The 15147-nt window shown below is 43.9% G+C and overlaps 1 long non-coding RNA gene across 1 annotated transcript in view; it reads left to right on the forward strand.

The window, feature by feature from the left end:
* The window catches only part of LOC311514269, a 215426-nt gene extending 200868 nt beyond the window's left edge, over nucleotides 1-14558 (forward strand). Inside the window, exon 3 of the long non-coding RNA XR_014709859.1 lies at nucleotides 14284-14558. This is a non-coding gene — a long non-coding RNA (uncharacterized lncRNA). The remainder of the gene's footprint in view (nucleotides 1-14283) is intronic.
* The last annotated feature ends 589 nt before the right edge of the window (nucleotides 14559-15147 follow it).

Raw genomic sequence — 15147 nt, forward strand, 5'->3', positions numbered from 1 at the left:
ATACGTGAGACCCATCAGTATTAACTATACATATATATATATACATTTGAGCTTGAGAGAGAGAGAGAGAGAGGAGAGAGGGAAGATAGGTAAGGTAATATTGTTTATTGGACCAGCTTCCATTGGTGGAAGTTACAGGCTTTTGATCTACAGAGTTCTTCAGGTCTGGGGAAAGAAATCAGAGTGTCTGAGCTAAATACAAGTTGGGACAGATAGTTAAGCATAATGGGTAACGTTGTAGGAGGTCACTTGAAATGGAATGGGCAATAAGGGTCGGATTGTTATGCAAAACGGCTTTGAAGTGGGCCATTAAGAGTTAGCAGGCAGGCATGTATTACAGATTGTTGTAATAAGCCAGGAAACCGTGTCCCTGTTTTAAGTGATGAAGTGAGCTGTAGCTCACGAAAGCTTATGCTCAAATAAATTGGTTAGTCTCTAAGGTGCCACAAGTACTCCTTTTCTTTTTGCAAATACAGACTAACACGGCTGCTACTCTGAAACCTGTTTTAAGTCCATGGATTTTAGTGCCTAGCAGTGTTATGAATTGAAGTTCCTAGGCTTGCCTTTCTGCAGATGTTGTGCAGGTTTCCGCTGAGGATGAATTCTGAAAGATTAGATATGGAGTGGTCACTTTTGTGAAAAGGTGTTCACCATGGGTAATATGGTGTTTTTTGTCTGTCTTTTATCACTTTTTTGCGTGAGTTCATTCAAGAGTGTGGTGCTTGTCTGGTTTCACCCACACAGTTGTTACTGGGGCATTTAATGCACTGTATGAACCACATGTTGTCCTATTGGGAATCCAGGACGTGGGCGGGCAGAGCTCGTCCACTACAAAAGGATCCCCCCACAGCCTAAGGGGGAGATCCACAGGGCCTGGAGAACCAACTAATTACGGGGGACAACTAATGAAAAACAGGGACGGGAGTGCGGTCAAAGGGTCAAACGAAGGGAACCGGACGGGGACACCGAGCAGAGAACCCCGGACAGCGCCCACCGCTCCGCAAAGGCGTCAAGGGAGTCGGTGGACGCCGCCCAGAGGAACTCCGCTCGGAGGCGTGAACGGACAGAGGAGCGGAAATAGGCCCCGCAGTCGCAGGAGGCTCCATCGGCCAACCTCCTCACCCTGGTTTTATAGATGGCCGCTTTAGCCAGGGCCAGGAGGAGGTTGACCAGGAGGTCCCGCGACTTAGTGGGGCCACGGACAGGGAGTGCGTAGATGAGAAGGTGAGGAGAAAAGTGCAACCAAAACCGTAACAAAAGATTGGTGAGGAGCCGGAATAGGGGCTGCAACCTGGCGCACTCCAGATAGACGTGCGCCAGGGTTTCCCTCACGCCGCAAAAGGGGCAGGTGTCCGGGATCGGGGTGAACCGCGCCAAATACATGCCCGTGCTCACGGCCCCGTGAAGGAGCCGCCAACTGATATCCCCGGCGGGCCTCGGCACTAAGGTGGAATAGAGGCTGGCCCACCGGGGCTCCTCACCCTCTAGAGGTGGCAGAAGGTCCCGCCACTTTGTGTCAGGGCGGGACGCGAGGGTGAGGACATGAAGGGTGTGGAGCACGAGCGTGTAGTATTAAGTATGGCTCATAGCCCCAGCAAAGTAGGTAATTATCATTATCACCATTTTACAGATGGGAATAGAATCCAGATCTCCTGACTCCCAGAGATCTACTTTTTCCACTGGGTCATTCTTCCACCCAAATGAACCACATGTTGTGATAGGCATGTGTAGGCCCCGTAAATCTTGAAAAGCATGTTGTGGGTTGTGTTTAACACCATAGAAATGGAGATATGTCTGAAGGTTTTGCCTCTGTTGTTTTGGCAGGATCTGGTGCTGCTTTGAGTTGGTGTGTCCTTGTCTGCGGGGAAATTGTTTCTGATGAGATGGGGGGGGGGCAGTGTTTGAAGCCCACAAGAGGGGGTCCAGGAAATATTTCTTTCAAGATATGGTCCCCGTCAAATATATGTTGTAATAGTTTGATACCCTGTGTGGGATAATAAGTGACAACTAGGGGTGTATGGTCGGTAGGTAGGTCCCTGGTTTCAAGAGACAGTTTTGGTGTCTGGGAATAGCCAGAATGCAGAGGTACTCAGCCATGCCTCGTTTCTCACATGACACTTCATATTGTAAGGCTGCAAGAAGGGTGACACAGGTCTGTTATGCCAGCTCTGTGCCACACAGGGATTCCTTCTATGCCAGGGGAATTTCCATGTAGCTGGTTAAGCCAGGTTTTACAGCCACTTTAAGTTTTTTGAAGCAATGTGAAGGGGTAGTGGATGAAAAAACAGGCCCATTGTCTTAATCCCAACAGTGGCATGTATACAATGGGTATGCAGTTCCCATAAAATGATATATATCCACTTGTCAAAGGGGGTTTTGAGTCCAACGTTGGCAGAACTGCCTAGTGGTGATACTCCGGACTGTGCTACCCAGTGGTGAGAGTCAGTGGCCACGTTGCCTAGTTGTAGGATTCAGCAGCCGAGTCACCCAGTGATGAGAATCAATGGCCACTTTGCCTAGTAGCAGGATTCAGTGGCTATGTTGCCCAATAGCGAGAGTCAGTGGCCATCTTGTCTAGTGGCTGAATTCAGTGGCTGTGTTGCCCAGTGGCGAGAGTCAATGGCCGTGGACAGGGGAATCTGGGTCCACCCTGCTCCACCTGGTTCCAACCCAGGATCAAAAGAAACAGTCATTCGAATTGCGTGGCCTAGGAGATGGGCACCCCTATGACTGATCCCTGGGCCACTTCCTACCCCAGCTTCGGATCCTCTGCTGGTTTCACTGGTCTGTCTCAGGGTCCCTCTTGGAGTTCTTTCAGGTCACTCCCTCTGTCTGCAGTGGTTTGGCATCCTCAGTGCCCCCAGCTGATGGGTCTGCAGCAGCGTGACCATGGGGCCCGTTCCTGGCCTTTGGGAGCCTCCATGGCTCCTCCACAGGAGGCTGTAGCATCCAAGTGCTCTCCTGCTCCATCAGCCCAGACTGAGCTGAGTTGCTCCCTTTTGAACCCTGCCTCCGCTGGCAACGGAGGTGAGGGGCCATGACTTCCTGTGTCCAGAGCAGCTCCTTAACGCCGCCCCAGTGTGGGGTTGGTATACCCCGTCACACCACTTCAGCTCTTCCTTCCTGCTGCCCAGACTGACACACTCTTTTTATAAGCAGCCTCACTGTGAAAAAAACAAGGGGGCTGACAATGTCTGAGATCTAGTGAGAATGGACAAAATGACCTGTTTCAAGACTCATTTGTGACATTTGGACTCCATGGCTTCCTTTCATCAATTATGAGAAAAGAATACAGGCTTAAAAATAAACTAAGTTCCATAAGAATTTCTCTGTTAATAAACTTAGGTGTGAACACTTTACATTTTTATCTTTGTAAATATTCATTGTACAACTGTTCTTCCTTAGGATATATTCATACTGTATCTTATATTATTGGGATATATATATACTGTATGTTATATTATCCATGGCTGATCTTGTGCACCCTACTCTTTTTAATATTCTACTTGTTTTTATTGTCACAGAGTATCTTTAAATAAAAACACTTTATATATAATGTGTTAAGAGGGACAACATTGCAGTTGTTGTTTTGTGACCAAAGTGTCATAGCAGCAAAGAGTCCTGTGGCACCTTATAGACTAACAGAAGTATTGGAGCATAAGTTTTCGTGGGTGAATACCCACTTCTTCAGATGCAAAGTGTCATAGTCGTATTTTGGGGAAAGACATAGCAGAGGGCCAAAAGACTGGTATAGATGTATGACTCAGTATAAACTGTATCTGATACTTTTCAGTTTAAGATTATTTAAAAAACAAAATATTAGTACTGTCAGTTTTTGTGTGTATGTATGTGTGTGTGGCAAAATGCATATTTCTCAGTCATTAGTATAAGTAATGGATGTTGCCATTTGCATGAAGCCCCATTCTCTAGGTTCTAGACCAGGGATAGGCAACCTTTGGCACATGGCCCATCAGGGAAATTCATTGACAGGCGGGGACAGTTTGTTAACCTGCAGCGTCCGCAGGTTCAGCTGATTGCAGCTCCCACTGGCTGCGGTTTGCCATTCCAGGCCAATGGAGGCTGCGGGAAGCGGCGTGGGCCAGTGGGAGCTGCGATCGGCTGAACCTGCGGACACTGCAGGTAACCAACCCGTCCCGGCCTGCCAGCGGATTTCCCTGACGGGCCACGTGCCAAAGGTTGCCGATCCCTGTTCTAGACAAATCACTTCAGGCTGTGACCTGATGAGATCTCACAAGTTGAACCGGATTGGATGACATTCCATCATGGAGAATGTCGGGTGCTGCAGGAAGTCTTTCTGGTGATTCAGTAAGTGGCACTCTCTCTGAATCATTACTGAACCACTGTTCTAAGTCAGTATCAATGGAGCATTTCAGGACATAATGGACATAAACCTGAAATCCTCCACACCCATAATTAATAATTATAGTACGACATTTATTTATTGACAGAGTTGGGCTGTTAATCTGTGGTGTTCTTGCCAAATTCCAGTTCGGATAATTACATTCTGCGTAAGTCTCCTCCACAGTTTCAATTTGATATGCTATTCTTTTTTATTTTATAACCTAAAGGGTTTAAATTTCGGTCAACTTTACTTTCAACCCAGAGCTTGCTGCATTTCAATGGTAGATGATGATTCTGCTATCTACATACTTTGTAAAGGAAATTCAAGGGGTGTTGGATTTCTTGGGTTGATAGCAGAACTGGTCACAAGTTTTTGACACAAACTTTCAGTTCTACACTGGTCTACACTGACGCGTGCTGTGCTGCTAAGTCACATAAATGCATTGGAGAACGCTCCAGAGTTGCTTCTGCAGCATTAGAGCTACAGTAACTGACAGCTTGGCTGGTGGACTTGCATAGCTGTGGGTCCTCATACAACAGACTTGCATAGGTTCCACTGTGTTCAGATTCTTTTGGGGCCTGTACGTGGGCCAGAAGATTACTTATTTGTAGTACAGTATCACCTACAGGCCCAAACTGAGATCATTGTGCTCGGTACTATACAAACAGCTGGTAAGAGAAAGTTCCTGTATGTCCAGAAGAGCTTACAATCCAAGTAGACATGAGATTCAAAGAGTGGGGGAGAAAATATTGTACTGGTTTTGTTTCTTAATATGGGAAGCTGAGACAGAGAAACTAAGCAACTTGTCTGAGTCTGTGGCAGAGCTGGGAAATTAATCCAGATCTCAGAGTTCTAGTCTAGTGCAGCAAGGTCGTCCTTCCTTTCTAATTATACAACCCTGAACAAGAATTTTGAAAAATATCAGCAGTAAACTGATTTCAGCTTTCAGAATGATCTATTTGCGAGTTATGCCATCTATAAAATCTCCTATCATTTTAAGCCAAAGTTTCATTTTTAGATCAGTTACACCTTAGTCATAATTATACTTTGTACCAGCCATGTTTACAAGCACAACTTCCTGGCTCTGTCTGTTCACTTAGTAGAGGAATTCATCTGAGGGATTCAAATGGGAAGAATGAAAACTGGCATATGTCCTCCCCACAAAAACCACAACTGAGGCACCATCCACAACTGTAAGGGTGCTAAACTATTACGTCCACTGTGAATAGCATCACTCAGCATGACATTAATCTACCAACATGTTGTCTAAGGTCCTTGCTTTATTATTTGAATACCAAACCCCCCACCACCACCACCGCCCCGAAAGGCTACTCTGCTGGCCATAGCTTGATCCTAAGCACCCCACATAAAAGCCAGGTCTTTAATGATACTTTGTTTAATGAGTCAGAAGCATTTGTAGGATTTGTGTGGGAGCACAGAATTATTTTATGATGAAAGATTGAGTCAAAGTTTGTTGGCATCTCATGTAGTAGCTGTTTACATATAAACTTGAAACTAAATCTAGCAAACAGAGTGAAACCATCCAAGGCCTAAACTGTCATCTGGCAGAGTAGAATACTGCAAATATCAGATCAGAGTGCACAGAACCATTTGGCTGCTGTTAGCACTGAAATGAGCTGTTTGCCAGACGTTTGAAAGCTGGCCATAAAGCCTTTCTAGGCTCACTTGCTTAACCTCCTACAGCTTATTTCAGGTTGAGAAACAAGTATGAAAGCTGCCTCTGTTTATACATTGGTATGGGAAGGGGAACAAGGAAAAGAGCAAGAGTGACTTTCTTTGTGTGTGTTTTTTTGTTTGGTTTGGTTTGTTTGTTTGTTTTGTAAGTCCGCAGTAAACAGCCAGATACCACTCCCATTAAAGTCAACTGAAAAATTCCCATTGATTTTTGTTTCATTGATGGTAAGTTGAAGCCTAAAGTATAATAATATACCACAAAGGCAATGCTGGGGGCAGCCACTCCATTTCTCTGTAGTTTCCTTTGTATAAACCAGTAGAAATATATGGTGTCTCCAGACTTAGTCTGTCTGTAGCTTTCCTGTATAAAAACTGTACATGGACCATAATGGATAGAGCTTCCTCAATCATGGGGTGCTGTTCTGGGAAGGAGAATTTCTGGGAACTGATGGGGTCCACCTGACTAAGGGGAGAAGCACTGTGCACCAACTCACCGACATAGTGAGGACGGCTTTAAACTAGGTTCAAGAGGAGCAGATGACAAAAGCCCACAGGTAAGCATATAAAAGTTCATCTTAACGGGGCTAGATGTTGTGGAGTGGGGGGAACACAGAAAACTACAATAGGGTCATAGGAGAAACAAGAGGGGAATCAGTGGAGGAATCTGCTCAACCAATACAAAAAGTAGGGGGAATAACCAGGAAGAACTGCAAGTATTAGTACATAAGATACATTGTGACTTAATTGGCATCACAGAGACTTGGTGGGATGTAGCTCAGGAGTGGAATATTGGTACAGAGAGATATAATTTATTCAGAAAGCACAGGCACAGAAAAAGGGAAGAGGCATTGCACTATACATCAAGAATATATACACTTGTTCTGAGATCCAGAAGGAGGTGAGCGGCAGACCAGTTGAAAGTCTGTGGATAAAGACAGAAAAGGAGAAAACTAGGGGTGACATTAGAGTAGGGGTCTACTATAGACCAAATGAGGAAGAGGAAGTGGATGAGGCATTTCTAAAATAAATAGCAGAAATATCCAGAACACAAGACCTGGTAGTAATGGTGGCAAATCTAAAGGCAGAAGGCAATTTGGGTGAAAGTGATCACAAAATGATAGATTTCATGATTCTAAGGCAAGAAAGGAGAGAGGAGCAGAATAAGGACAATGGACTTTAACAAACTCAGAGAACTAGTAGGTTCTAAGGGATAAAGGAGTTCAGGAGAGCTGGCAGTTTCTCAAGGAGACAATATAAAAGACACAACTGCAAGCTATTCCAATGCAAAGGAAAGATGGGAAGTATAGTAAGTGAGTGATAGGGCTCCATTAGGAGCTCTTTAATGATCTGAAAATGAAAAAGGAATTCTACAAAAAATGGAAACATGGATGAATTGCTAAAGGGGAGTACAAAAGAACTGCACAAACATGCAGGGACAAAATCAGAAAGGCCACAGCACAAAATGGGTTACATCTAGCTAGGGATATAAAAGGCAATAAGGAGAAATTCTTGAAATACATCAGGAGCAAGAGAAAGACAAAGGAAAGTGTAGGTCCTTTACTTAGTGTGGAAGGAGAGCTAATAACTGATGACATCAAGAAGGCTGAGGTGTTTAATGCTTCAGTCTTCACTAGAAAGGTCAAATATGATCAAATACTTGCTACAATTAATATTAACAAAAATGGGGAAAGAACACAAAGCCAAAACAGAGAAAAACAGCTTAACAAATATGTAGTTAAGCTGAATGTATTCAAAGTGGCAGGACCTGATAAAATACACCCTAAGGTACTTAAGGAACTAGCTGAAGCAATCTGGAAACCGTTAGCGATGATCTTTGAGAACTCATTGAGGTCCCAGAAGTCTAAATAATGGCAAACATAGTCTTTAAAAAGGGAAAAAAGAGGAGCCAGGGACTTACAGACCAGTCAGCCTAACTTTGAAACCTGGCAAGTTACTGGAACAAATTTATTTTAAAGAATCAGTTTGTAAGCCCCTTGAGGATAATAGGGTTATAAGAAATAGCCAGCATGGATTTATGAAGGACAAATCATGTCTAGCCAACCAAGTTTCTTTCTTTGACAGGGTTTTTGGCCTAGTGGATAGGGGTGAAGCAGTAAACTTCATATATCTTGATTTTAGTAAGGCTTTTGACACAGTCCTGCATGATGTTTTCATAAGCAAACTAGGGAAATGTGGTCTAGAATAAATTACTAATAAAGTGGGTTCACCACTGGTTGAAAGACTGTATTCAGAGTTGTTATCAATGGCTTGCTGTCAAACTGGGAGAGTGTATCTAGTGAGGGTCCCTCAGAGTATGTCTACACTGTAATTAAATACCTGTGGCTGGCCTGTGTCAGCTGACTTGGACTCATAGGGCTTGAGCTACATGGCTATTTAAATGTGGTATAGTTTTTTGGTTTTCAAAACTTTAATTTTTTTTAGATGAAGGATTCCCCTTCCCCTCACATGTTGTCAGGAAATGGCCAATTCAATGAAACAAAAGCCATTTTCCACTGAAAAAACACTGACAAATTTTCAGTCTTCTTTCTTAGTGGATCTCAGTACAGCGTCACAGGATAAGGCTCGTGAAGTGGGATGCAGGCTGAAAAAGCTGTTGTTGTAACAACAGTAGTATACTACTGCACCATTCTGAAGATGATTAACAGGAGCAATGTCCACTTCGACATTGCAAAATTTGAAAGGTTCTCCTTATGACAGTTAAACAGATTCAGGTTCATAGAGTTTATTTCATTTACAACAGTTCTATACCAGAGTAACTTCATTGACTTCCGTGGAGTTACCCCTTATTTAACTGGTGTAAGTGAGATCGGAATTAGATCCTGTAGTACAAGCAAACATGGCTTTACACTGAACTTTATGTGGGCTAGATACATAATTGCTTTCATAATGGACAGTCCAGCTCTGTCTCCTTTAAGTTTTGTTGCTGTTTGTTTTTGTTTGACTCTCCTGTAGCTCAGAGTTTCTTCAAGTAAAGATGGAATTACCATCTTTCTCAGCAGCTTTCCATATGTGATGTACCTATATGATATTCTTGCGATCTGTGACATAAGCACTACCCCTAGAGTGTGTTATTGTATCTCTCTCTCTGTGGTAATGTTTCATCTTTATGTGGTTTTTTTGTTGTTGTTTATCTTGGGACCTCTGCTGTGTGGTATGTTTCTGTAACCTTAGGTTTACTTACATTTAGCTTCACTGGGGATTTGGGTTGTCTGGTCTCTATGGAATGTGTCTTACAAGTATACCCCAGCTTTTAACAAAAAGTGGTGTTGTTTCACGATAGGTAATAAAATTGCACCCTCTATGTTTGAAAAGTTTAGAGTGCTGTCCTTCTCTGAAAAGTGCCTGTAAAAATATAATGGGCTTTCCTCTCTTTGTTGTCATCATCAGCTCTGTCTTAGTGATGATGTCCATATCAGTTAGTTCATTTTACAAGTGAAAGATGGCTTTTCTAGCTGCCAGCGCTTCAAACTTAGTATTCCACAAACAGTTTGTGGGTCCTCTGTATGCAGAGCCACAGAAGGTCACTGCAGGATGGAGTTCAGGGGGTGGGAGAACATTTTCATTGACTCCAGATCCACTGACAGATAGGAGTCCTTGGCACAGAGTCAGAGAGGAAAGCAGGAGGTTCTGGAACTGGTGTTGAGGCACAAGGCCTCCTCGCTGCTAGCCCTGTTCTCATTCCAGGAGGGACAACCCGTCTGAGTTTGTGACAACACAAAACAGTCTGAGATAAACTGTATGAGGTTCCCCTCAGAATTTTTCTCCCTTTCCTCATGATCTTATTTTTTGACAGGAAGGGGAAACTGAGCCTTAAATTCTTTACATGACCATGGTAGCAGATGGGCCATGTGGTAGATTCCCCCTTTTAATACACTATAATCCTGATTCTATATGTAATTTAGCATAAGATAGGAAATGTGTGTGGAGGTTTTTTTGTCACTATTTTAAGACATAACCTCACTCCATAATAACTAAATAAATTCAGTAAATCATAAACAGTACGACTGAGCACAGTAAAATAGTTTGAAAAGCATGAAGTCACTTAGAGGATGCATAAATATAATGAGGTTTCAATCATGGTGTAATGCAGAAAATATTCAATGGACTATCAAGGTTTTCTGTGCTATTCATTCACCATTTCCAGTCTAACACCTGCTCCAAAGTCAGTTGCTAAAGAAAACATAATAAAACTCACTACTCTTCAGAATGGGAGCAGAATACATTTGGGTGCTGATGATCAGATGCCACAAAACCCTCTAGAAAAAAATACAACCTTCTAGTATTGTTACCAAGACCAGTGGGATGGCCTGAGGGTTGTGTTTTTCAGCATGCTGTTACACTAAGGGTATGTATTCACTGCAGAGTTAACTCGAGCTATCTACATGGGCATGACTTCTCTTGAGGTAGCCTACCTTGAGAATGGCCACACTACAAAACAACACGTGTGTAGCTGTGTCCATGCTGGCACAGCACTCACCCCTATGTGGTGATAAAACATTTGGGGGCATATCACAGAGTTCTTTATGCTGCAGTAAGCTGAGCCACTCTGAATTATTTCCCAATGAATTGTGGGAGAACTTGTCTATCCTTTCTGGGCACATGAGGGAATTGTGGGAAGGCACTGGAGGACTAGTGGCACCTGAGTGGAACTAGCCTATGTCCACATGAGAGTGGTCATGTTAGCAGCTGATGAGTTGTAGTAACTTGAATTTTAGCTCATACCTCTTGATGGGCCAGCCAACATGAGTTAAAATCACTAGGATGCTCAAGCTAAGGGCTTTAAAAATTTTTTTTTGGTAGTATTTGTAAGTACTGGGACAGGCAATTAAGGGTTCTTTTTATGGGGATGGGATTTGAGTTATAACTTTGTAGCTGTAAGGCGGTCACAGTTCTCTCCCTGCCCGTCAGGGAGAGAGACCACGCTTCCTCACTGCTGTGCCCCTAGAGTGACACCGTTCAGGAGGGAATTAACCGACAGTTAATAGTCCCAAGCCTGCAGTCCAGGCCAGGCAGCAATTGGGTCTGGTAGCCCCAGCCCTCAGCCACAGCGGGGCAGTACACTGTTAATGGGTCTGGCCCGCAGTCGGGCAGGGTAGCAGTAAGTCTATAAGCCTGGAGCCTTCAATCAGGGCAGGACCATAATCAGTTAATGGCTGTGGCTTGCATTCAGGCAGAGGAGCAGTGAGTCTACCTGCCTGGGGCCCTCAGTTAGGGCAGGGCAGCAATCAGGTAAGGGCTCTGGCCTGCTGTCAGGTAGAACAACACAGCAGTCTTGGGAGGATTAGCTCTCTGGCGGGAGACCCAGCAAAACCGTCTGGCATCCTAGCTCAAGCAAGTGCTAGACCAATGCAGGCCTCCTGGCCTAAAGGTGGGGAGCCTGCCACTCCCAGGGGTGGAGTGGCAGGGGTAGGGGAATGCAGGCCCACCTGACTCCACTGCATCCCAGCCCAGGACCCTAACAGTGGCAGAGTGGGTCAGCGGTAAAATCCAGCCGCAACACACTAGTTGGCTGTCAGTCAGTAACACAACTGACTCCTCTTTGGCTTCCCTGGGCTCCTTCCTACACTCCCAGTCAGGGGGTACCTGGGTTCCGGGGTTGTTGTTAATCTCACCAGGGTAAATGGCTAGTGGCAGCCCCAACAGCTCCTTGGTGTCCCCAATGTCTGGCAGCTCCGGCAGTCCCTCCCAGTCTCTGGCACTGTAGTGGCCTCGGTCTGGTCTGGGCTTCAGCAGCGGGAGGGAGATTTCCTGCTCCTCTGGCAGCTCTGCTCCAACTGAGCTGGAGGGCCTGCCTTTTATATTTCCGGTTCCTGTCCTGCCCCTCTCCTTCCAGTGGGGTGGCTATGGGTGTCCCAGTTCTGCCCACCACAGGGCAGTCACGGTTCAGGTTCATAATGTACAGGGAGGGAAACCATGCCGCTCGCTACAGTAGCAAAGACAGGCCCTGAGCATTTCTTTCTGATCTACTCTCATTCTAATCACTTGTTAATGGCTGTATTGGAATTCCCCTTCCTAATCAGAGTTGAGAGGGCAGGAAGTTCAAAGAAATAGCCAACATAAGCCACCTCCCACTCTGTCCCAAAAAATTAAAATTGAAAATAAGAAGTCCACCAACAACCGTTTGTTTTATGGTAATTGGCTAATGTGATACAGAATTTGGCATGCTAAAACAGCAACTGGAATGAAGATACTATCATAAAATCAAATAAATCTTGACTTTATTAAAACCGGCTTAATAAGATCAATGTTTTTTCTTGGCCAAAATGTAAATTATGTAATAAAGTGTGCCTTATCCCCCAGGGTTGTTTCCACACTCTATTAACAGGTTATAGCAGGCTTTAAGTATGCATCACGATATTTTGAGTACCTGGGAATAAAGAACAGAGCGTCCTTTTCAAGATTGTATGTACATATGTCTGGTATGATCTTGCCTAAACAATTCACACCATTACCTAATCAATCTTAGCAAAAGCTAGAGGAAGAGATGCCATGAGTTACAAACAAAAACATCTTTCCTTTTAAACAATGGCTGTTTCCACTTACCTAATGATAATTAGCATTTCAGTAAAACTGCTAACAAAATTGATTAATATTCCTTTATCCTTACAGGAAAAAAGAGAATTCAATTATATGAAGTAAAACACTGGTCTCAGTTTCTTAATTTTGTAGAGAAACAGACTTTTACAGGGCTAGATGACCCAATCTATTTGTTTACGTGCGTCCTCCTTGATTTCTCTCCCACTGAACCCTGCTCCCCTTGGGCATTTAGCCACTGATTTCACAGACTTCAGTGAGAACAGAATTAGGCTCTAGGGGTAACATTTTCTAAAGCACCTAAGTGACTTAGGAACCTATGTTCCATTGACTTTCAACAGGACTTAAGTTCCTAAACCATTAGGCACTCGTGAAAATTTTACCTAAAGCCTTTATAACCCATCTTGTACCCTCTTGTGATCTCGTTGACTATATAATCCTGCTACCTTTGTTCTTAGGTGTTATGGTATTTCTGTTAGGAAAAAGTAAATTATTCTTTAAATATATAAACATGTAAATAATCACTGCTACCTTAAAGAACATATACTTATGAGAACAATAAAAATGGAAAATGCCAGGTCAGCTTAGTGGGAGACCAAGTTTTCTGTAATGAGTTCAGTCCTGCACTAGGCAGGATGGGTATGCTCTGGCGGCAGAGTACTCTGTCCTGAGGGGAGGAAGTGTCTTGAGTCCCTTCTCATAGTGGAGAAACAGCTTTGGAGGTTACAGGGGAAGCCACATCCATGAATGAGAAGCAGGGTTGGCATTGCACATTTCTGGGCCAATGGAAAAAGAACAAAGGGAAAAAAGGAAGTATCCTAAATCAGTGGTTCTCAATCAGGAGTACACGTACCCCTGGGGTATGGAGAGGTCTTCCAGGGGGTACATCCACGCATCTAGCTATTTGCCTAGTTTTACAACAGGCTACATAAAAAGCACTAGCAAAGTCAGTACAAACTAAAATTTCATACAGACAATGGCTTGTTTATACTGCTGTATATACTATACACTGAAATGTAAGTATAATATTTATATTCCAATTGATGTATTGTATAATTATATGGTAAAAATGAGAAAGTAAGCAATTTTTTGGTAATTGTGTGCTGTGACACTTCTGTAGTTTTATGTCTGATTTTGTAAGTAAGTAGTTTTTAAGCAAGGTGAAAGGTACACAAGACAAATCAGAATTCTGAAATGGGTACAGTCTGGAAAGGTTGAGAGCCACTGTCCTAGATGACCTCCTGAAATGAAAACCTCATATTATGTTGGCACTTACACCAAAGCTCCTGGGTAACTTGGTGTTGTACTGAACAGTAATATTGAGAATCTGCGTATTTGCCACTCATCTGTACATGGGTTTCCTGTTGGATGTGGCAGCTCATTGGAAATACAGTAGGAGGCATTATAGCTGCTCCTCTAGTTTGGGAACTATCCACACAATGAGATCTGTGCTGTTTCCTCTCATTGACATCATGCTCTCTGCTCTGCATGTACTTCAGGCAGAGCAAATGTTTCCACACTAGGGGGCTCAGCTCTCCATGGATGGGAGAAGGTAGCAGAGAGTGGGTGGGTTAGGGATATGTGTGGGTGGGGCTGGAGGACATACTGTATTTCACAGGCACTGGCAACACTTGGACTCCCAACTTGGATGACTCTCTTTCTCCCATCAGGTGCTCCAGCTACTCGTTGGAAGGTTTGGAATCCCCTAAACTCTCCAGTCGGGGATAGCACCTCCTGCTACTTCCACTGCAGAGTCTCTCTCTCTGGCGTGATGCAAACTCCTTTCACCAGCCAATGAAGAGCCAGGCAGAAATGGAGCTCTAAGGAAAATGAGCTTCCCCCAACCCCTAAGAGAGAGTGGAGGGGGAATTCTCTTATCAGAGGAGATGGAGCTGTGCCCGCCCTATCTTTAACCTTTGTTGTATCCAGCTCTTTACATGAATAATGATGGACAGCACATTCTGCTGGTTTCACCTGGACTGATCTAGCATGTATTTTATTGAGGGTTTTTTCTTCCGATGCCTGACCATCTTGAAGAACTTTCTAGCAAAACAAACTGAAAAGTGGTCTTGCTCATTTAGGGCCTAGTCCAACAAACACTTACTCAGGAGCAGTTCTTACCAATGCAAATGTTTTCCACTGAAGGATGCTACTAATGTTACCCATTAAAGGTGGGACTTTAGAAAGCACTCAGTGTCATCCTAATGCTGCTTCCTGTGAAGTCCATAGTAAAACTTCCATTGACTTCATGGGAGCAGTCAAGTCAATGCTGAATACTTTTGAAAATCCCACCTTAAAGGCCTGATGTTGCATTCCTCACACTCCCCAAACACCCAGGGTGAATTTCTGGACCATTAAAGTCAATAGGGTCAGAATTTCACACCCAGAGACCAATGCAGGATCAGGTCTGAGGAAGTTTTTCCAGAGTTTGTCCAGTTAGTCACATACTGTAAGAAACAACAATGATTTCTGAAGGGAATCAGTGTCCCCTAGCAACTTGAATGAGACCACCAAAGCCTGGTGTCATGCACCCC

This window comes from Lepidochelys olivacea (assembly GCF_965140295.1).
Source record: "Lepidochelys olivacea isolate rLepOli2 genome assembly, chromosome: 1".
Classification (NCBI taxonomy): domain Eukaryota; kingdom Metazoa; phylum Chordata; order Testudines; family Cheloniidae; genus Lepidochelys; species Lepidochelys olivacea.